At 39.1% G+C, this 24689-nt stretch overlaps 1 long non-coding RNA gene across 1 annotated transcript; it reads left to right on the forward strand.

The window, feature by feature from the left end:
• The first annotated feature begins 473 nt into the window (after positions 1 to 473).
• Positions 474 to 23558, forward strand: LOC138684210 (uncharacterized). Its single transcript, XR_011323716.1, has 5 exons — positions 474 to 1804; positions 3814 to 4045; positions 12038 to 12147; positions 14493 to 14695; positions 23468 to 23558. It is a non-coding gene; the product is annotated as an uncharacterized lncRNA (long non-coding RNA).
• Positions 23559 to 24689: the final 1131 nt, after the last annotated feature.

A 24689-nucleotide genomic window follows, 5' to 3' on the forward strand; every position in this document is an offset into this window, starting at 1 on the left:
ATAATCACCCGAGGCCCTTCCAGCCTCAGCCAGCTGGGAGAAGACAGCACGCAACCTCATCTTATGAGATTTTCTCTTGTACCAACCTTCTCATTCCTTTCACATCACCATCAAAACCACCATTACCAGTCCAATATCCTCTTACATGCCAAATTGGCTTTAGCCCACCACACACTGTTCTTTTGCAACAGCTGCGTATGCCAATTTACCACATTTTCACGCATGTAACTCACATTCCAGAAAAAAATGAGATCACTTCAAAAAGAATCAATACTTCAAAATAGGGCCTTTCATAACCTGAAACCTGAAACTGCAAGGGCTACTGTTGAAGGGAATGCAGGGAATTGCTGGGAAATAGCAAGACCTGGAGTAACTTGGAGTAATTTTTGCCTTGATTAATCGACACATTACAACTTGTAGTGACTTTGAATTGAAGGAGTGTTTGTTTTGTTTTTAAAGATAACTAGTATATCATTATAATACCATATGTGTTCATCTTGCCGCACTAGAGGACAAAAATGGACTTAAGACTGCATGTCCTCTGGACACTATCAAAGAGGAGAAACTAATGGCAATAAATATATGTATATATATGTATTTATAGATGTGAAACTTTTGGAATATGCAGAATATTGAATGTGAAGTATAAGCCCTTATATTTGTGTGGACATGTGAGCCATTGATGTCACTTTTGCAAATTGACGGGGAAACCTTTTTTTCCTGGAGCTTTGCTTTCTTACTAGGAAGGGGTAACCTCCTGCAGTATTTTGCAAACACTTGATGGATCACGTGAGTTGTTCTAGACAAGAGCTACGCTGTCCGTCAGTTAGATGGCAATATACAGCCTGCACAAATCAAATTCACTTGGAGTTTTATTTGCCTCTGTAGCAGCTGAACAAATATCACAGAGATTGAACTTGTGCTACCATAACTGGTAGTCTAATTTCTTCCAACAAACCAGTTTCATTGAGCCAGAAGGTCAGCACGGAACAAGTTTATGACAGTGTGCTATGAGTATGTTGTAAATAAAAGCTGATGGCTTTCAAGATAGGTAGACTGCAGCGGAGGATTTTGTGATGCTCTATTGCTAGTACAGCATGTAAAACCTGACACCATTCTACTTAGCAGCAGCAGTTTAATTGTTACTATAAGAGGTAAAAAAACCACAGACTAAAAAACTCCTCTTAAAAAATCCCTCTGAAAATGAAAATCTAAGGAGAGATTAATGTTAGATAGAAAATTTAAACCTGAAAAAAAAAAAAGATTAAGATAATGAATAAAGTTAAGCTGTACTTGAAAATTGATTAAGTCTTGCTAACTAGCCCAAAAGGGAGCTACCATATGGCCCTTATTGCCATAAACCATCAACTTGTACATTCAGGCCCCAGCTCTTTTGAAAACTCTCACTAACTAAATCAGGTCTTTCATTTCAGTGTGAAACCTAGAAGGTGGTTAGTCCCCTTGCCTTCTCCCTCACCATCTTTGTCTTCCTCTATGTGGCTGATTTTTAAGTCCTGTTGAGAAATGCTTTCTGCAGTGTTTAACAGCAGAGGAAATGGAGACAATGCAGCTCACCTGTGCCTCCCAAAATGAAGATGGAAGGACAGAGCTCTGCAGCTGACACCACTTAATGCAGCCTTTGAGCTTCTCGATTGCTCTGCGCTGTCAGTAAGATGGGACCTGAGGACTGAAAAAAGAAGAATAGTCTTCTGGCCCTGCCCCTTGCTCCACCTCTCCGTTCAGGGGAAGGAAAAGGACTGTATGCCATGGGATGTGTTTGGAGGAGGAGCAAGAAGATCAATTGGTATGTAACTACATTACAGTGCTAATCCTATTTGCAACATTTTCTATAACCGGGTCTCCTAGGCAGCGGGCTAGGTTTATAGGCATAATATCTTTTCATGGTATTACATATAATATAGTATATGAAATACAGCATATGCCCGGGATGGTGGCTTAGCAGGATCTGAGTCGCCAGTATGTTCGCTGTCACTAAATTTAACCTCTGTTGGAAATCTTGTCAAAGCAAAGCAATTGGAATTAAGTGTTTTGAAAATGAGAGTGTGATCACTTAAGAGTAGGTGGCCTATTGATTTAAACAGGAGCACAGTTAGGTACTGATGGCAGATAAAGGACATATTTTGGCAAAGCAAGAAGAAAAGTAGATAAGGAAAATAAGAAAATGTAGTAAAATAAGCTGTAAAACAGACTTTCTCCTACTGTACTATTTTTACTAATAGCATTGGCTCCACCAGCAAATTTCTACACGCTCTTCTTAGCAAATTTGTTGCACGTTGTGGATTCACGCTCAAAGCCATATAGGTTTCGAAACCGAAAAGGAGGTGAGTATGTGGTATATGAGAGCATGGCCCTGTATTGCCCCTTTGCAGGGTCTCTGGCAGGTGTTGGAAGTCAACAGAGTCAGATACTGGACAAAGGGCTAGAAGTTTTTGCAAACTTCTGAACAAGGAGTACTCGCGTGTGTTTGTGTGGCAGAGACTGAACCTCTGGTGAACAGCTTGCTGCAGTTACAATTTTAATGAAAATTGAAAGCTTAAGTGCCACCATTTTCCATATCACTTTTCCCCTAAAATGATTTATTGACCACTTATACATGATACATTCTCCTGTCATGAATAACAGACTATATATTTATTTTCATGAATAATGGCTCCCATTTTAATTGATAGTTTCAGACAGAGGAGTAGATTTATTTCTACAATGAATAAAACTGCTCTCAATATACGGCCTGTATAAATTATTTTAGTATGTATTCCAGTTTTCCTTTTGTAACCCAGTATGCTCCTAATCTTAACAGAAATCAATCAAATAAGATCTAATACATCACTAACCAGCAGCTTCTATAAAGTATAGTACGACATTTTTCTATAATGTTTTTAAAATTTGTGTTAAATGGTGTTGCCAGAAGCTTTCACTGAACCAAGGAGCTTTTGACTTGGCTGATATATCTGTCTGTAAGATGTCTGTTTCATTCCCCGTTATCTTATTTGTCTTTTACTGACACCCTACCTGCATACATATGACATCTCAATTACTTTACTCAAACGCAACATCTCAGTTACGCTACCCTTTTTTTGGTAAAAATTTAAAACTCAACTATGTTAATAATCAAACATTGATTCTTGCAAAGCATGAGATCGTGTGGGCAGATGATGTATTTTGCATTCATTCCTGAGTGTGACACCAAACACAGAGAGTCAAGCCTATGAAGGATTCTCTTAGCGAAGAAGGTGATCACAGTTCAGAACTGAAATCCCCATTACTTGCAAATGATCTCATTCTGATATTAATGTTCAAGTCAATACGTGCTGTGTGCTCACAAATATGTCTCAATTGTATGCTGCAGAACTACAGATCTGTTAAGGGAATAAACCTGCATACCTTCCTGTGTCTAGTATAAAAACCCCAAGCTTGCTGTGAATCATTTCAAAATAGAATTAAAATGGTACAGAGCATGCACTAGCTGGCTTCATTAAAAACAAGCAAACAAAACCCCAAACAGAAATTCCTGAACAAATTGCATTGCAAAGCACTGACCCAAATATCTTCACAATGTATTCGCCTACCAGTAATTTTAGAGCGCTATTGTTTATTCTTCAAAGTCAGGAATGATACAGTTCTCTCTTCCTCTTTAATAAGGATTTCCTTATTGTAGCCTGACTAGAGTTTTCTAAGGCATTACTTCAATCCCTATGTAAACATTTACATAAGGGATTTTACATCCATTCAGAAATCCCGGAATGATGCACCAGTATTGGAAAGTTTTGACTGTGGCATTTTGATGTTTTTCAGTATGCAAAGAGATTGGTGATGGGAACACTGTCAGATATAATGGCTAAAGGACAGACGAAAGAGTTTGTGAATGCACTGTAAATGAAATGATCGAAATGTGAGTTCCCAAGAATGAATTTCAAACTGTGACTACGTTTTGGCAAGGACAGAGAGGTAGAATCCACATAAGAGAAAAATATATTTGGGTCATTGCCTGCTCTTGAGTAAGACACTTCACCATCTACTACATCAGGTAATTAAATTCTAAATGGCAATAATATTTGGAGCCAGGTTATACTTTATATTTCTATTCGTAAAGCACTCTGAGGGTTTTTTAGTTGAAAGACAGTGTTGTGGGGTAGAATATTAGTAATGTAATGTAACACAATGTTTTAATCACAAGAGGTATTGCTTACAGATCTGGCATTCATGCCAGATGTGCTGTATAATGGATGTACAGCAATTTAGCATTTACTGTACCTTATTTATAATGTTGTCTTTGCTTCTATATATATTTCCTTAGCTAAAGCTATGGTATTTGAAAGGAAATGGAAATACAAGACTGTGTAAGAATTTGAATAGCTTTTATCTGTGTCTGCATTAACATGCAATTCCTTTCCTTACTCTAAAATAAATAAGCCATTTTCTTGAGAAAACAGAGACATGATTACTAGAAACTGTAGTTTTCTATTTTGTTATTTGAGCTATGAAATCAAGATATGTTTTAATAAAATACTGCAGTCAATTAAATTCAGCTGTTAAGCTAACGCAGAGACTGATGAAAGTCGATCAAAACACACCAGTCACTGCAGGGAGGCAAGTAAAGCAATAAAGAACTAGACCTAAAGCTACATAGTTCTTTTTGTTAGGTAGCAGCAAAGTAATTTGCATTATTCATTTCACCCTGGGAAAAAAAAAAAAAAAACCACCACCAAACCCCCCAAAACCAACACATGAATAGACTGAAAGGACTAGATGGAATCTAGCTGGCAAACAAAGCAGAGGTAAAGTAAGGGAAGCAAAGAAAGCAAAATCAAATGTAACAATGCTACCTAGGTGAGTAAAAGAAATAAAAAGGGTTCTAGAAATATCTAGAGAGCATAGGAAGAGACCACTGAAAAGTAACAAAGGGACTGTATAAGTGAAGACTCCAAGATGGATGAAAAATGTTCAAAACTACTTTTTCTTCGTTTTCAATATAAAGGAAAATGATGAAAGTGGAGAATATTATGTAGGAAGACAGAGAACTATTACAAGCAATGGGCCAGAATTGTGCTTAACTTGCACACAAGGGCCCTATTTTCTGCCTTCTTTCTCATGTTGAATAATGCTTATATTGCAAGTAGCCCCCCGGCTACTCATCAAAATGGAAAAAAAGGAAGTGCCAGATAGTATAAGGATGACACATGGAGTTACAAAGTGTAATGCAAGCACACTGCTCTGACAGCATCCTACAGAATCTCTCACTAAAACATTCTTCTATGGAGGTATGAAAAATGTTACCTGAAATGAGTATCCATGCAAATTAAATTATGTTTTTCCTTAGTTTGTGTCCATTGTGTTTGAAATAGAAGACGGCTATTGCAGTGCATGATGTCTTTCACAGTGCATGCTAACACCCTAGCACCACGAAAAAACATGGAGGACATGCTTTAGGACATTAATAAGAGCCAAATGAGGTACACTCCATGCATTAATTTAGATCCTACTCAGAATATACTTAAAATATATTTTTATTGAAGAGAGTAAATATATTGCAAAAGAGTATTTTATAACAATGCTGTGGATGCATGCACTTTCACTCCCATACTTTTGGTTCTGTAGAATCCCCCCCCCATTTTTTTTTTCTAAATACTTGGTGAGGCCTTGTGTATTAATCGGAGATTATCTTGCTGGAACAAAAATGATGTTATAGAGGGAAAGCATAAGTGTATTACTTGGAGTTGAATGACGTACCTGGGGGAGATCCAGTTAGAATCTTTTACTAAAAAACTTCAATGGGAAATGCCATTACTGTCTGAATGACACACATAGTGGAGAATATACAATCTGCCTAAAATATAAACTGTTTTGACAGCATGGCAACACTCCTCTTTGGCATTTTTGGATCAATGAGATTTTTCATTTTAAAATGACTACTGAAAATGAAAATAATTCAAGTACGAGCAAAAAGTGTACAAAACTTAAATTCCAAACAAAATGTTTCAGTTTTATCTAAAGAGAACGTTTGATTGACCTGAAACGTTCTTTTTCTAGTATAATTTCATGGAAGATTTGTACATTTTGGCTTTTCAATTAAGTTTGTAATGGGAAAAGAAAATCCATGTACTCTCTCATGAAATAAAAAATTGAGTTAGTATAAAACTCTGCTGTTGCATTATTATCTGTCTAGGGCCACTGAGCGGAGAAATTAATAAAAAGGACAATGAAGCTGACACTACTCAGCATTAACAAAAATGACACTGCTCAGTTAAAGAAAACAATACAAAAATCTGTAGAATAAAAATCCCTTTGCCTTTATTTTTGTAGTCTCCTTGCTTCTTCAGTCAGTTGAGGAACTTTAGAACATTATGAGAAGAGATTTCTTTTTGCACAAGATGTTTAGGAAAAAACCCTATTACTACTCCTACAAGCGCGTGTGTGCACATCCAGATGGATAGACAGATGTAGGTATAAAGTTCCTGTAAGTCTGCCAGAGTCCAATATTCTCTGAACAGGTTCGTTTAGATATTCCACATGTGGAGTGTAATGTTTAATATCAGATTTATTTGTTTGAAGAGGTTTGACATCACATGGGATTTTTGATCTACCAGAATGATACAAAACATACTGAAATCACAATACAAATGTAAGTTACACTTGGCAAAATACAGCAACTGCAATGCACAGTTCAATCGCAATACCAACGTGATCCCCATTACCAGTCTTTATAATATGCTCACTGTCACGATGCTGGGTGTCCCCAGCCACCAGGAAGGAAAACGTGGTTTAGAGCAGCTTGAGCCCATTGCTCTCTTTGAAATTCTTGTCTTAAATTGTTCAGTTTTATACTCTGTGTGGGACTGAGCCACATACACACTCCCCCCATGCTGGTCTGGCTAACTTGGGGAGACATTCACAATCTTGGTGGATGCAGGGAGAAACATTTACACCACCAGTTGATCCACTTAACCGCTGATAGCCGTTTACCCAAAACGAAGGCCACCCTCTGGTCCCCTGTGTGTTGAGATAAAGTCAGTTTTCTTTGCAACAGCTGTGGTCACTCACACTCTACATTATTCCGTGATCTTCAGGGGCACAATGCCCTTGTCCATCTCCTTGAGCCTTCTTCTAATTTACGGGTTTATTGGTCAGCCACAAAGTAAAAAATGCTTGGTCAAGATCTTTTGACCATTTCTTGGACTCCAAGTCCAGATCTACACTGACTTCCAAAGGTGAAGATAAAAGATAGTATCAAGTAGGATTTGCTCAGTCTTTGCTTTCTTTTGATTGTAGGAGCAGCTGTTTGTTTTGCCTTGATGATTATCATCCTAAGAGGCCTATGGGCTAAAGATCTTTAATTCACGCTACACTAAGTCACCTACACTCTGCATAGAAGATGCGGGAGAAAGGTGGAGTAGTCAAAGAGTTTTAGCTGTAGTCTTGCTTTTACTTTTTATTTATACTGATTTGCATGTATCCTTAAACAATTCAACTATTTAAAGCAGAATTTGTTTATAGTCTGCCATTTTATGCTGTAGGCTGAATGTAACCTTAGCTGAGAGTAAGAGGCATGCAAATGTATCTACCACAGCTGAACAGATTCATGCACATATGAAGCATGGCAATTCGGCATAGTTATTCAATATTACATATGAAGAGGATCCTAGAGCAAGTAAGCGTTTGGGAAGAAATTAATATCAATCTGGAATAAATGGAATAAATCATTAATAGTGGTCTCTATAACCCATTTGGTTAAAAAGGGACGTTTAACAAATGGTTTCCTCCATAATGTTTCAAAAAAGAGGTCACATTGTGAATAACACTAACTGTTATTGACAGGTCGTAAAACTGACTCAATTTCTGTGTTTCAAATAAAAGGATGCACTTTCTGCCCAAGGTTTGGGACTGATCCTGACCTGATTTCCTGAACAGATAAAGACTTCACGTACACAGGCTATTATTAAAATGTGAAATTGATAAAAGTGAAACCTAAATAAAGCATTTACTGATTTTGACATGTTTATGCATTAAAATTTTAAGAAAAGGTGCAAGTAGGTTAAATGGTTTGACATGCTTAAAAAAAAAAAAAAAAAAAGGCAAGAAAACCTAGTTGGATTTCCTGCATATAGAGGTCATAGTATTTCATCAAATGAGTCCTGCAACAGGACAACAGCTCTGCACAGGCTATGGGCTATCGATTGATTTAAGCTTTTATAAATGAAGAACGTGCATGCTCTTAAGCAAATAATTCCAAAGGTTTCTTGCCTCCTCTGGTAAAAACATCCAAGCTTTTTAATTTTAAACTTCCAGTCGTTAAATTTTGTTATACTATGGAGCCTGCTACAATGAAAAATTTTATCCCCATTTAGGTCCCTGCAGATCAGGAGCAATTCAGCTGGTATCCTTCTCTGTGTTAACCAAAATAATCACTCAGTCTAAAATGGATATTCCAGATCTTAGATAATACTCGTGACTTTTTTCTGAACTCTTTCCAGTATGTCAACACACTTTCTAAGTGGAGGATAAAGACTTCAAATTTGAGCAATGTAATTGGTCTCCAAAGGTAACAGACTAAGGAATTAGTACTAGTCAATAAATGAGGGAAAGTTTATTTTAGGAATGTCAGGCATGTGGCTTTCAGAGAGGAGGTTACAATTAGATACTGTTAGAGAAAAAAAAAAGAAATCCAGTATATTCTGCATTCTGATGTCTCCACAGAGAGTTTGATATGTAACCCATGGTACCAAATGGAACTCTTCCAACTGACTTGAACAGCTTTGGATCAGGCCTTAAGTGGATCAGGAGGTTTTATGTAAAGCTAGGGAAACAACTAAGGACTTTGCCAATCTCTGGCGAAACCAGAATTTTGCATGCTGTTTTTCACTGCTCGTGAAAGCTCTGAACACAGGCAACGAGAATGATGAAAGGATTGAAAGATAGGCAGGGAACCTGAAAGAGCTAGATGCATGCAGTTTAAAAAGAAAGGGGCTTAAGAGATGCACAACTACTCTGTAAATTCCTTCCAGGAACTAATATATCATCACATAGTTTCTCTGGGAATAATCTCTCCTCAACTTATTAAAATACAAGATATACAGAAAGGAAATAACGTGATGTGCGCTCTAATGCACAACCACTGTCCTTTTTATGAGAAAATTCCTCCTCTTCCTTCTTGTAATCTATTTCTCAGTTGAGTCACTTTCCTGGTTTTTTTTCAACTCAGCTTAGAGCTTTGCATTCAAGTTTGGTGGGAGAGAAGCATTTGCAAGTTATAAGGATTAGTTTCTTTAAACTCTGGGTACCAGTATTCCTACAGCATAGAAGGAAAAGAAGAATTAGTGTGAATTAGAGAATAGCAAAGCATCTTTACTTTTCCTTGTCTCTGGCCATGATAAAGAGTAGAGCTGAAATCTTGGTCCCAATGAAGACTATGACAGAATTCCCATTGAATTCAGTAGTGTCTGTTATTGACTTTTTCATTAACATTTATCGTTTTCCCCCCTTAGCAGTTCAACAATGGCAAAATAGTCTGTGTAATTCATTGCACATACAAAATATGCATATAGAGCTCTTGGCAGAACAAGCTCTTGCATAACATAAAAGCCACATAATTCATTTATATAATGCAGTAAGGAATGGGCAGCATATGTGCGTATATACGTACTCACATATGCCCCTTGTGGGTATCCAAAGCTACAGGATGTTCTGGGGAGGAAAGAGCCTAAAGCCAGAAATTTAACATCTCTCATGTGTTGATGTGTTATTACTTATTTCCATGACATATGTATATATGCTCAAAAGTTCGATATTTCTATTCATCATAAAATATGCCTTCTTATTTCCTCTATTTATTTTTCTTGATCTTCCCATTAAGAGAGTAGGTTGTGTAAATAACTAAGTTATATCAATCCCATATAAAAATTATCCTCAGCTATTCATCTCAGGTACTAGGTCTATGTATGTCTACGTGTGCATACCTAAATATATACCCATCTTGAAGACTTAGAAATATTTGACAATGGAGATGTTCTCTGACTTTTTTGAATTCTCTGTGTGAAGTCACAAGGAAAGAGCCCCTGGATTATAGCTTTGCTAAGTCTTAGAGCCAATACCTGGGGCTTCGATCTATTTGCAAAAATATTGTATATGCCTGTTTCTTTGGGGGGGGGGGAGGGGGGGGGATAATTAACTGTAGCTCTTTGGGAACCCAGTGGATACCACTTTCAAAACAATATTCTGCTGTGTTTTTCCCTACTTCATTTTTTCTCAGGTGGATATGCGGTGGTGTATACGCTCAAATCTCCTGCTAACCTTCCCTAGCCTTTTGTCTGTTACGTCTCCATAAGTATAAAAATAGCCACCTAATTGCAAAGACTAATATATTTATTTTGGCTTTACTTCTCATGACAGCAGTCATTGAATTCTTGATGATGACAGCCAAATCTTCATTGATAACATAGTTATGCTTCATAACAAAAATAAAAACGATAGCAACTCTACGTACAATAAAAAAAAATTAGTTCCTTCTTTATATTTTACTAGATTCATGATTTCTAGCCAAACTGGTGTTTTAACATTCATTAATTAAAAGTCAGTCCTCTATAGGAAAGACATTTTACATACTTTAGAACAATACCTGAAAATAGGCAAGTCAGATATTTGTTACTAAACTTAACCTTGACGTGAGTTACTAAGCAGTCATTAGTGCCTTTTATAAGTATTGTGAGTCATTCCGAGTATTCCTTAAACTTTCCAAGGTGCAATTTGTTAGTTAGTTTCTTTTTCCTTAGAAGTGAAATTGGTCCAGTAGGAGCAGCTATAGGTTTTGTGCTTGCTCAAATTGTTCAATGACTTTGGAACAAGATGCTGAATTCATCATAAATTTTCTCTCTTGCAAAGAAACAGCAGCCCACACATGTTTTTCTTAGAAATAAGCAGTGGCAGGTACCCTTAATATCTGACCGTGGGCGTGTTTCAGAGCTTCCACTATTCAGGAAAGCCAGACTTCATCAGGGAGAGCATCACTGAGCAGTTCATCAGAGTCAGCAGAGGCAGGCTGTAAGAATGATGAGGCTTTGATGGTAGGTGGAGAAGAGGACTGCTTCTGATACTCACATTAACTCTTTTAGGATTGATTTGGAGATCTTGACATCACGGTATGCAATGCAAAGTAGCTACTGTTGTCTCCCTTGATCTTGTCTACTGTGCCTGACGTATGTGGTTTTTAGAAGGTGTCCCCAGCGTCATGGCACGATTGCACTTGGGCGTGGTTTGGGCAAGGTTTGGAGGTTTTGCCATTTTCCATGTTTTCTCAACATCCTTCCGTTGAGCATATGTATCTCAGGCCTACTCACAGTCTGCACAGTAATACCCAGTACTGCAGAGAAAGATGAAACCACCTGTACTTGGCAGAGGGTTATGGAAGGTAACTGAGTGAAAGGAAGGATGGTCATATTCATAATGCGTACAAGCGTTCAACCTTGAATGAAACTGCCTACAGCATGAGCTGATTCACATTTTAGGCTGCGTTTCTTAGCTCTGCTTTAATTCTTCCTCCCAATGAACATCTCCCAGCAGCCCTAAACAAAGCAAAAGATACTGCTGCAAGATCAGCTGACATGGAGAAACACATCTTTATTTTATGTTATTATCAGGAGCAAAAGTTATTTCTGGCCCCTTGCCGTTCTCCTTTTTCATCATCTTCACGTCTCTCCTGCAAGAAATCAAAGCCTGTTGTCTTAATGCTCCATGGTGCTGAGCAGAGTTACATTGGAAGCATTTTACAGATGAGAACAACATAGCTATTTTTAAGGTAAAGTGCTTCTGCCTCCACAGAAGTAGCATCAGATTTATATAATTATAAGTACTCCCAGCAGTAATTCACTCAGCAAATATTTAGTTCAGTTTTCATTGAATATCCTCTCATTCATCGATCTTAACTTTTCAACTGTTCTTGACAGTAATTTCCTGTTCTGGCATCAAGTCTTCCTCCTTTCATTTTAACATGGTTTGAGTACAGTATTGTTTTGCTGGTTTTGAACAGGTGACATGGAAAATCGGTGAAGATGTCTTGGGCTTCTATATGGGTTTCTACTATTTTTGTGGAACAAAGGAAAACTGAGCAGGAGACTGACTGAGTGGCTTTACATCAAGGTAAAATAAAATTCACCGCAAATATTTTAGAACTGCATCTGGCAGAAGTGTTTTGTATACATTTTTAAAGGATGTAAACATCAGCTGAATTTCTGTGTCCAAAACAGAATGCAGCTAAATATATAGATTTTGGTTGATACATGCTATTTCTTTGCCTTAAGAGCCTGAAGGTGAGCTACAATCCCTCTTAATAAGATATATTTTGCAGGACTGTCCATAGTAAACAGCTCAAATTGTACTTGAAGAAGGCTGCTATTTTGTAACTAATGATTTTGTTTAGTCTGAAAATAGTTAAGTGATATCATTGATGAGGCTTTAAAATAAGCTGGATACTTTAAACACATCCACATAACTCCTTTTTAAACAGATATAGGACTTAAATAAAGTCATGTATGCTGTAGAGGATCTTTTGTGACCTCCCTTTGCTGGGTTAAACTTCACTAAAGGAGCACCTTTTTTGCATAACAGTGGCTTGAGTGAAATAGCCTGAGTGTGTTATAAGGAGCTTATAGCAAAAACCCAAGCACTGGGGACTGAGGAATAGAAATCAAGGAAGCAGTAGAGATAAAGGTCGAATAGCACTATCTCAGAGTTAATTTGCCAGTGCCTTGCACAAGAAGTGACCATGTACAATGGCCTGCTAAACTTCTGCGTTGCTTTCACTTCAGAAGCATAAATGGTTGTGTAAGTACAAGGCAGTCATGCTGGTTTTTTCCCAGTATGCACCACTTTCCTCCAGTAACTCCTTGCTACCTCTCAGCCCACATATGACCTGGAGAAGGAGCTGGACCTTCCTCTCAAGCTTGCCTGGTGCATGTCTGCAGTAAACCCTGTGATTATTCCCCATCTGGCCCCTTGCAGGCATACCTCAGGGTATTCACCTGGGCCTGTGCTACAAATTTTTTGCACTCAAGAATATATAATAAGCATTACGTCACACAAGAATATAAACCACTAAGCATTACATCACGCAGTTGTACGAAGCGAAGCAAAAGCTAAAACAATTCAGATAGTACACACCTGATCATTAAGATAATTTCCACAACAGAGAAATGAAATAAAACAAAGCTGTAGGCAGTCAAAGAGAAGTCCAGGCAAAGCCTGACAAATCCTGAGGCTGGTGCTGTTAGCTTCACACAGAGCTGGTGGCCACACCATATTAACTGGCTGCAGGCTGTGCCGACACTGGCTTGGCATGGCAGCTTTTCACAACCCAACTCACCTAAGTGCCCAGTTGACAGCGCCTCACAGACTTCAAGCAGGGTACCAGTGTTGGAGAAGACCTCGCACTGACCTTTAATTTAATCTTAAAATAAAGTTGCTGATAGATTGCTGATCTTTGCCAGGTATTTGTGCGCTTCTGTTTAGAATGTGTTTAAGGCTGTATTTCACAAGCACTGATCTTCAAGCATGAAGTACACTGTGTAAAAATCTGAGCTGATATCCATGTAGAAAATTTATACACAGTGAGTATTAGTCAGCCGCTTTCCATCTACCTAAAGGCATGAATGCCAGGAATGCTTCAGACTATAGGATTTATTGATCCTAATGTAGCTGCCATATTCAGTCAAGAAAGTCTGAAAGGAGTAAATAGGCATCTGCAGATTGATTCCCCTTTAAGGTTTTCCCAGTAGCATACACTGGTAAACATTACATAATAATTACTTCCCAAATAAACAGCTGATTAAGACTGACATTCTTCACTCATGATGAATATTTGTGAACTCTTCAAGTAACATCACTGAAGCTAATGCAGACACTGCAATATGATAAAATTGTGAAGAATAGAGCTGTATGTGTATTTGCTTAAGTAACTCATCTATTGAAAGATAAACACTTATTTTGGAAAATAAAATGCCTAGATAAGCATTAGACTCTTGAAATGCACTAACTAAAGTGAAACGCACCAAGAGTGCTGTTTAAGATTTCCTCCTTCTAACAGGAAATTTAGTAGCAACAGGTGACAGTGGAATTTGAAGTTCTTGCTAATAATCATTATATCCTGCCCTGAAACATATCTTTATAGCTACTTAGAACTGCAAGTCTCTGTTAAAAGTACTTCTAAAGTGAGCTCCAATATGATACTGTCTTAAATCTAGCAAAGTTTTCTGTGACGTCTCCACCCCCCAAAAACCAAGAAGCGCACAAAGGCTAATTTGTATTACAGTGCCTGATACGTAACTTATAAGGTTGCCAACAGCCATCAGTAGAATTCACTTATGATAACCAGGAAATTATTTGAGAAGGTATATACTATACCACATTTTATTATTTATTGATTGCTAGCAGCACTTTTAAACAAATAAGACAGCTTACATTGTAATTGTTGACATTTCTCTTCACAGAAAAAGTCTGCAGATGTTGTAACTTTTCAGCTTGCCAGAGGATGAACCAAATCTGGCAGTCGAGGCAATGCAATGACTGTGTCTCTACAAACTCCTTCTATCAACGGCATCTTGCGGGTTACCATCCTTACTCCCTGTCTTTCCAATCTTACTGCTTCACAGTTCGAGCAGCAGTGGCTATTAACAGCTTGACCCGTCTGAAGGTAAGTGTGTGCTTCAGCAGAAAATGATATGCCAGAGAATATATCACTTGTTGCACTTCTTTCATAGTTTAACGAACAGGTCTCACACAGTAAATGACAATGCCATTTTTGCATAGATTCTGCAAGGGGGTTTGCATAGATCTGTTCTGGATAAACGGAAAACTCTCTCTCTGGACTAATTAAAAGCAGGGCTGAATATTTTTCTCTCCGGTGAAAAAGAAAAAAAAGGTGGCATTGTGAAAAAGAAGGGCGACATCACAAAGAAAAAGATATACAGGATATTTTACTGAACATGTTAAATTAAATATTGATTACCCATAATGTGCCACGGTAGCTTCACAAGAAAGGAAATTCAGTTGTATGTATGAAACTCCATGTCAGCACAAAAACTCCTCTAATATGATAGTGATCTTCAACTGATTGTAGTGCTCTGCTGAAGCCACAGTGTTACTTAACACCTGAACAGACAAAACTCTTGAGGTAACTTCAGAAGGAATTTCATGTAATCAAACTTGTCTCTTTTTATGATTCTCTGGTACCTCTGAAATGTTATTATTACACTTTACTGGAAAGCAAAATTCACGTCAAAATGTTAATTTTATTGTAAATTCAAGACAGTTAGAATTGGGAATTGCTGTCTGCATAATCATATGATCACACCATCACATGTCTTTGCTTTGCGGGGAATACCTGCTTGATTCAACTAGTCATATCAGTCCAAGGCTCAGAAGCTGTGTTAGTCCAAGTGAGTCAAGTTTCAAAAGGAGGGACAGCGGAACTGGTTACTTGGAAGGAGAAATATGCACATCGACGGAGTGCACTGGAGAGGTACACAAGAGGCCGTCACAGTTCAGACTACAGGACAGTTTCCCAGCAGGGAGCCCCACGTCTGGGCCGTGCTCCATACTGAGGAGATGACACTGAGATGTGAAATTGCAGGATTTGGCTTTATGAAAGCAGAGACAGATACCCAAAACTGCAGTACTGCAGTGCATTCAGAAGATCCAGCTGTAGTTTCCGTTGCCTTAACACTGATGACATAAGAGGTAGGTGGTGGAAGATGCTGTTGCTTCACCTCTGATGCTAGTATGAAACTACCGCTGAAGTGAATGAATTGTAGTTATATGCCTATGGACAGCACAAATTAGAGGAGAGAAAGAGATTTTAAACAGATTGTATCTCCTTAAAAGCTGAGTGTAACTCTGTGTGCTGAAGTTAAGTTGGTCCTGCAGCCTAAGTATGCTCCTTGAGCTAACAGCCCAGTGAGGACTCCTTGAAGAAAAAGCCGTGGAAGGTTTCTTAACTGCAGAATCCTAATGATTGTCCTAGTAGTTAGTGGTATTCCTAGTCATTGCAAATCCCACCAAGCTCTCCCTGACCTTACCAAGGGCTTTATTTACATAAAGCCAACATGCAGGACTGAACGCGCGTTCCACTGGAAGCTGCCTGCTGGCAAGGTCCCTGCGGACCTGTCACAGGTGTCGAGGAAGACACAGGCATTCAACAGCAGAATTCAACAACAGGGGTCTGTTGACTCAATGTTACGTCTAGTTGCCTGAATTAAGAGATCCTACGAAGGGCCCTGCGCTAGAAAACACTCCCAGTCCCAGCAGCTCCTAAGTGAAACACAGCTGCCCCCGTGCCTTGCCTGCGCTGGTGTAACCCAGCAGGGTGGCCCACTTTGCCTGCCCACCAGCAGCATCACCTTGGGAAAGAAATAATTAAATAGGTGATGTTCCTGGATCAAATGAATGTCAAAGCATTTTCACAGGATACTCAGTAATGAGACCTAAACTACACTGTGTGGCCCCTGCCCCAGCTGCAAGCTCATGCTGCCAGGCAAATAGTTTAGGTGAGCAATACACGTGGTTTCGAATGAGCTCCGTTGCAGAAAGAGCCAAGCAAGGAGATGGCTCCTTGGGCAGTGCTGCTCTGCAAAAACTCAGCTGCATCATCAGTGCTAGTGACAGCTGGAGCAAAATCTGCTCCGTGCAAAAGCAGTAGTTCACGTTTTCAGCATATTCCAGCCTCTGCAGCTCTTGTTCGCAAACGTAGCAAGGTGCAAGTTCTGTGCAAGGTTGAGAATGCTTCCTAGCAAGTGCACGCATAGCCTAGGGCCTCTCAGCTTGCGTGTATTACACTGGGTACCCATTTTATTCTCTTAAAAATTAATGCTCAGGTGAAACTAATAATTTTACAGCTGGTAATAGAAATATGGACAGAAATACTATAAATATTATTTTCACATGGCATGTAATTTTTGCTTTGCTTACGATTTCTTTCCCTTCAGTACTTTTCCATAAAAGTATCATAATAATAGTAATAATAAATAAAATAAAGAAGAAATAGTAAAATAAAATAATTTAAAAACAAAGAAACCAAACCAAACTAAAACCTTTTTAGTGACTGAAATACTCTCAGACGTGTCAAAATATGCAAATTTTATTTGCTTCATAGAAGGGGTTGTTCCTAGATGAGTGCTTCAATAGCTGACCTACAGTGCATCTTGACTAAATAGCTGTTTGAAGATATGAGAGCTAGATGGAAGCAGTTGTCCTCAAGATGGTCTAAATACCTCATACTGTGTTCATTAAGGACATCACTCAGAGTACTGTGTTAGGATTCATGGGGTCCTCTGCTCAATTTGATCATCTTTAGAAGCTCACAAGATCACAGGCCAGATTCATCAAAGCAAGGGATAAAAGAGATTTTCCTTTGTACATCTTGGATGTGGAGCTATTCTAAATTAAACAATATTTTAATAAATTTAGTTTTCATTTCATTAATAGTTTTGCATTTTATAGTGGCTCGGTGGATGATTGCTGAAGCAAGTATGATATGAAAAGCTACGTACTTGTTTATATTTAATTTTCAATTTTATACTGAAAGTTTTGTGCAGTTATCTGGTAGAAAATGCTGTTAATTTGTGACTGTCTTAATATAATAATAATAGGGTGCCCTGGTTTAACCCCAGCTGGCAACTAAGCACCACACGGCCGCTTGCTCCCTACCCCCTCATCGGGGTGGGGGAGAGAATCAGAAGAGTAAAAGTGAGAAAACTCGTGAGTTAAGATAAAGACAGCTTAATAAGTAAAGCAAAAGCTGCGCACACAAGCAAAGCAAAACAAGGAATTCATTCACCGCTTCCCATGGGCAGGCAGGTGTTCAGCCATCTCCAGGAAAGCAGGGCGCCATCACGCCTAACGCTTACTTGGGAACACAAACACCATCACTCCAAACGTCCCCCACTTCTTTCTTTTTCCCTCAGCTTTATATGCTGAGCATGACGTCATATGGTCTGGAACATCCCTTTGCCCAGTCGGGGTCAGCTGTCCCGGCTGTGCCCCCTCCCAACTCCTTGTGCCCCCCCAGCCACTGGCTGGTGGGGTGGGGTGAGGAGCAGAAAAGCCCTTGGCTCTGGGTGAGCACTGCTCAGCAGTAACCAAAACATTCCTGGGTTATCAACACTGTTTCCAGCACAGATCCAAAACACAGCCCCATACTAGCTAGTATGAAGAAAATTAACTCTATCCCAGCCAAAACCAGCACATTCTCCACCCCCTTTTCCATACCATTTATGTGATGCTCAAGTCCCACACTATCCAGTACATCCTCATTACCCACCACTGCCCTTCCTATCCTTTGATATAATACGCAGATATCTTTCCCCTAGTCTATGGACCACCCCTGTGAAATGTCTGTAAAATGTCCACAGACGTCCACTGACTTTATTTAGTCCATGATGTTGGGCTCCATCTGTTATGGTGGTCACTCAGGACAGGAGAGGTGGTGTGCTGTGTGGAGTTATTGGGCACCAAAGCCAGCTCAGGTCGGGTCACTGCTGCACTTGAGGTGCTTCTTGTAAGGCTTGTCCTCCATGGGTTCTGGTGGTTCCTCCTATAGTAATTCCTATAATGTGGGAGTCAAATCATGGGTTATAACAATTTAAAGGTATTTGCATTACAATCTCCACCCCTGGTCCCTTTGGACCAGATTATAGGGTTTAACATTGCAATGAACTCCTCCCCTTGCCCCTGCTTTGGCTTGGACTTATCCAGACTGCAGTCCCTTAGGGATGTACCTGCACTGTCATGGGCTTCTCCACGGCCACACACTTCGAGGTGCTCCAACGTGACCTCATGAACAGCCGCTGATGCTTCATGGTGTAGCTGCTGCAGCATGGACTGACCCACAGCCACGGATGCTTCAAGGTGTACCTTCTCCAGCGTGGACTTCTCCTTGGGCCACAATCCCTTCAGAGAAGGGATTTCCACCTGCTGTGGCACAGACATAACCACGGCCACAGACGCTTTGAGATGTACCTGCTCTGGCGAGGACTCATCCCCGGCCACAGACTCTTTGGGGTGTCCCGCTCCCACGTGGACTCATCCGCAGGTCACGGTCCCTTTGACTTGAGTTCACAACCAGGGTTCCAGCCTGTCCAGTACAGCAGCACAGGAACAGCAGCGATGCCCTGGCCGTCTGCCAGCCCATGCACACGGCCGTTGCTGTTAGCAAAATGTTCCTGGGCACAGCAGGGTAAGATGATAAGCAAAGCAAGCAGCGAAAGCAAAAAGCAGCCACTAACGAGCACTGGACTCCAACATACGGTGAGGCAAGCAAGTCCCATGGCAAGCACAGGAGCCTGCCGATTAATAGCTAAACAGCAATAACAGCAATAAATTCCATCTAGCACATTCCAATCAAATCTGTCGTTATCTCGAACCCTTCGAGCCCCACGTTGGGCGCCAAACCAGCACATAGGGCCTTTTAATACCAAGGTTTTTTCCATACGTGATGTAATTTGCATAAGATAATAGACTGCTGTTTGGACTTTTAAATTAGTAAAAAGACAAGATTACTCTAATTAGAGCTGGGTTTAGGATCCTGTCATCTCAGTTTATGAGGGCCTAGGATTGTTTAGACCGAGGGAACTAAAAATGTGAAGGAAAAGCATGACTGTCGAAGTTTTAATGGGGATACAGTACAAATAATGAGATTTGGAGTTAGAGCATACTTGAAAATGTCAGGACCCAATAAAACCTGGGAGTGTCTGCACTGAAGAACAATCACTTCTTTTTTGGAACCCATTATCTGGATGACATCTAGAGTTTATTATAAAAGATGATTTACTCGCACGAGAGACAGCTTTTCTGTGAAAGTAAATTATAGCAGTTGAAAATTTTTTATTCAGCATTGATAGGCTGTTTTTATATATTGCTACAACAGTTTCCTTTGGGATTTGTAGTTCAGGTGTGTCCTTCTGCCATTTTCTCCAGAGACTGATTTGCCAGCTAAGCTATTTTTCTCTGTACTTATTCTTCCTTGGACTACAGCAGGTTTTGGGATCCCCTAACAACAGTACATTATTAGAAATATTGCCTTGGAGAAGACAGTTTGTGAAGGAGATTGGGGGCATAACTACTGATATATGCTTCATATTTAGGCAACATGCTCATTTTTCCCAATATGAATAGAAGTTCCAAACAGTGAAAATTCTACGCAGAAAGATGTCTTATCCCCCCCCTCCAAAAATAATGTTTTGTTGAAAACTTATGAGAAAAAGATAATTTTATGAAAATTTTTTTGGCAACCCTACAAGTAACATCAGGACTGATTCTTCTAAACTTGAGATGGAGGATCAAGTTAGAGCATTCCTGTTACAGGCACAGAATATTAACAAAATAAAGAATAATAAGGAAGTAGTTTAAAATTTCCTTCAAACTGCTTCTTACCACTGTATAATTAGACATATATTTACTAATCACTGACTATTGCCAAGTTTACTGGTGTTTAAATTACTGTCCGATATGTCAGTAATGTTGATGCCACATTAAAATCCCCTCTGAATGCTCAATTAACAGACATCTAATCTAGAAACTTTTCAAGAAAGTGCAATAAGTATTGAGAAGCAGCAATTAATTGTAAATGCTTTCAGACAAATCGTTACCATTGAAGATATTTGTTTATCAGTTGATATGACCTTTGAGACGAATGCTCACCCATGGCCATCGCTACTTCTGAACACATGTAAATTATTCTATTACAACTACGAGTTAAATACATTTGTGCGCAGGGATGTCTCTACGAATAAATGTCTTTTAGCATTTTAAAGAGAAAATGGCAGGTTTCCTGTCCATCAGAGGAGAACATTCCTGATTGTTTATCTAATTCAGATAGAGCATTATTGTGGAAGAAAGACGAGAGAGCAAGATACAACTTTGCTTAAGATATCTCAGTACTATCTATGTCCACTTCTTTCCAGAAGCAAGGCTTAATCCACAGTGACAGCCTGGCGTGTAAATGGTGTTAGCAGCTTTATTCAGTGTTTACATGCTCATAAGAATATACGAAAGGCCAAACTGGGATAATCCAAAGAGCCATCTACTCTGGTAGCCTTTCTGACAGACATCACAGGTGGGTGCCTATGGAAGAGTATGTGAAACAATATATTTAAGTATCCAGGAACAAGCCATGAGGGGAAAAAAAGAAAAAAAAAAAAAAAGACGAGAAAGAAAACACACAGTAAATGTCATCATCTCCTTTGTCTTTTGATAAACTAAAAGCAAGTGGAGGTTTTTATTCTCTGGCAAACACAATGATTATGGTAAAGATGCTTTTTTCAACCTGCTCAGACAACTGATGGTCTGAAGTCAAAACTTTGTTGTAGGGATGCTACTTTAAAGCTTAGAAAGAGTGAAGTCATTAAAAATACCAAATTTATAATAGAAGTCTTTATAATATTATGTCTTTAATGGAAGGCCTCTTTCACCAGTCAAGCTATTTTCCTCGGAGTCTTTAGCTGACACTATTGGTACTAAGTCTAGAAACAATACATAATATCATAAAACCTGGGGTTTACTACCCCCAAATCATTAATTCTGGCATATCCTGGGCATTTTCTTGCTTTTGTGTCTCTCGATTGTACCTTGAACATTAGTTTAACCAAAAGGGTTTTTGCTTAATATGTGTATACAAGGCACACAGTTCACTACACTCTTAAAGTTCATCAGTTTACTGCCAAATAAACTTTATTTTAATATTCAGCTTACCGTACTTAGTGTCTTGCTTTGGAATTAAGCACTGTTTTTATGGCTGCAACCTTTTAAAGGGGTAAATGTGCACTCCTATTCCCTTCCTCACAATTTCTGTCATTTTTTTTTCTTGCATTAAGCAGAATTGCCTTCTATAAAGAGTTTTGCTAGCATAACTTCCTTAGTGTCTGCAGTATTGCATAGCATGATAAGGCCTCATTTACATAGATGAAGTAAATTTCCCTTCTTTATTTGCTTTTGAAGCCAGTGGGAGCTATGTCCGTATACCTGATGACATTATTTAGTTATTAGACATTAAAGCAAAGAGTTGTGGGAAAAGCAACAAACACACTATGAAATTATGATGCTTCTCAGAGAATTCACAGCAGCCATTTTCAGCAATTGAGAGATATTGGAGGGATTATTCTTCAGGGATCATGCACAATTTACAGCTGGAGAATAAGGGGAATAGGTGAAAACTATTCCGTTCATCTCAGCCTCTGCGTAGCCAGGAATTCCCATGTTTTCTTTGAACGCTTATGTAGTTCATCCATACTCTTTTGCTGTTCACTCCATGCCAAAGCTCAGCAGAAGGAGGCAGTTTAATGGCAGTACTAACCAGCAAGACCTCGGAGAAAGTATTTGCTGGCTATGAGCTGATGACAATGCCACGCACAAAGGTGTTGGGGAGTTTTGGTACATTTATTTACCAAATACGTTTTGTATTTACCAAATACCTTTTACAACTTCCTGAGATCCACGGAGGTATCACAGTGAGGGTAGAGGACAAAAGAATAGGGATCCTTTATCTGGAAAGCTTAATTAAAAGCCCTCTTGTGTTACTCCTAGAACGAAAGCTTGGAGCTAACACAGGCACCACAAATGCTAGACAAGAGTCACAGCAACTAAGTCGCCTACTGTGTCAAATGAATCTCAGTCTGTTTTTCTGTCAAGTCTGGAGGAAACACCAAGAGATGAAAAGGAGTAGAGGAAGCACATCCTTGGCTTTCGGATTCAGAACAGGATATGCAGGGCTGAATTTAAAAGGAGTGCAGTGGTGTTACACCTGTGTGGTGGGGTCTGGGCGGGCTGTGTCTCAGTCACTATCAGCCTGCTGGCTGCAGCATTGGTTTCTCTAGAACCCATTAGGTCTTCACATCTTCTTCCTCTTCAGCTTAAACTGATTTTTAAGTCATAGGGGATGCGAATTTGTGCTCTAATTGTGCATGCATTGTCTCTTTCTTAGATGTGGAATACAGTAGCTGTCTTCTCTATGTGCTGCACTAAGCTTGATCAATGGTCAAAGCATTGGGTCAAAGCAAAACAAAATGCAATATTCTTCTGAGAAAAGCAGTGTGTGAGTTCCAGTTTCTCACTACAGCTGAAGTGTAATGCGGTTTTCTGTTACACTCATACAGCACCATCAATTTAGATAGGGCATCACGGACACCATCTAATGTTTCAACCAAGTTTTGAGTGAGTTCCTCCATTTCCAACTCGCTCTGAGCTATGCTGCGTCTCTAGTCTCTCTCTCTCATAAAGATTTTAATACAAAATGTTGATACAAGGAACGTCTTTGGAAGAGACTAATCAGGCATGAAAAGGTGTACAGCAACAGTTATAGATGCATCCTTCTGTAGCTACTGCTATTACACTAATTTTAAGAGATGTTGAGTGTCTTCGAAGATCCCATCATTAGAAAGGCTAGATCTTAATTTGTGTTTTGCTCTTTTCCCAGTAAACTATGAAGGAAGCCTGCAAGTCGTTAGTATAATAGAGACTGCTAGCTGTTCCTCCAGGAAAGAAAGATCTTGTACCTTGAATGAAAGGCTGAAAAGAATAAAAGGCAAAAGACGGGTCAAAACATTTGAAGACAGGACAGAATGGGAACCACCCCCAGCACAGCACTTCAGAACTACAGGTAGAGACCATCTGGGATACAGGCAACTCTACAAAGAGAGGCAACAGGTGAACCATAGATAATGGTAGAAGTTGTATTTCTGAAGCACCGTTTTCTGTAAGTAGCAACGTGCAGAAAATACTCCTTGGTTCATCTTTCTAAGATGCTGAAAGTTGTGTTTTTAAGAATAGATTACAAAGGCAAAGGCCATGGGGGAAGTAGATTAAACATGTAGTTCTGTGAGGAAGGACTATGGGTTTGTGCCTTTTTCTTGACTGGCTTAGGTGTCTCAAGCCTGGTGATTTCCAATTGAAAATTTTCTGTATTTGAGCCACTTAGATGTGCTCTGCCCTGTGTGGATTTTGTGTTTTCAGTGGATTTTGTGTTTTCAGTAAGGTGTAAGTGAAAGCTGTAACCTGAGTTGGGGATCTTATCAAACTTTTCTTTGGCAGGCTGGCTATTTTCACAAGTTTTGTAGAAGCTTAATTATCTTTAGGACTTTAACCTTTATATCAAATTCTGAGACAACAGACAGACTGACATGCACGTGAACAAAATTATACTGACAGCATGATAGATTATAAACTTTGTTTCTGGAGGAAACAAAGAATCAGTCTCATATGCTACAAATCCACTGACCCGCCCCAAAACCCTTTTAATGGTAAGTTAATTAGCATGTTTAATACCTATTTGTATTCTTATTATAGAAACTTCTTAATTAATTTCTTATGGTCTGTTATTAATATGAATTCTATATAACAACTTATTCCTTCTCACATAGTTTGAATTGTTCTGTGCTTTCTTTTGTGCTGCTCTCTTACTTAAATTATTGACAGATGCTTTCTGACCTACCTTCTGGTCCTCCTCCACAGCCTGAAGGCTTTAGGTTATTGAGCTATACATGGTATCTCTGGAAACTGCAATTGCTTTTGCTTATGTCATGATGCTGCTTTAACAGTCCTGTCACTGCAAGAGACTGCTTTTATTGCCTGATAGGTCAAGTATTTAGATCATGGTGGTTATGAAACCACATTGTATAAAGACTCAACAAGTAGCTTAT

This window comes from Haliaeetus albicilla, chromosome 1 (assembly GCF_947461875.1).
Source record: "Haliaeetus albicilla chromosome 1, bHalAlb1.1, whole genome shotgun sequence".
NCBI lineage: Eukaryota > Metazoa > Chordata > Aves > Accipitriformes > Accipitridae > Haliaeetus > Haliaeetus albicilla.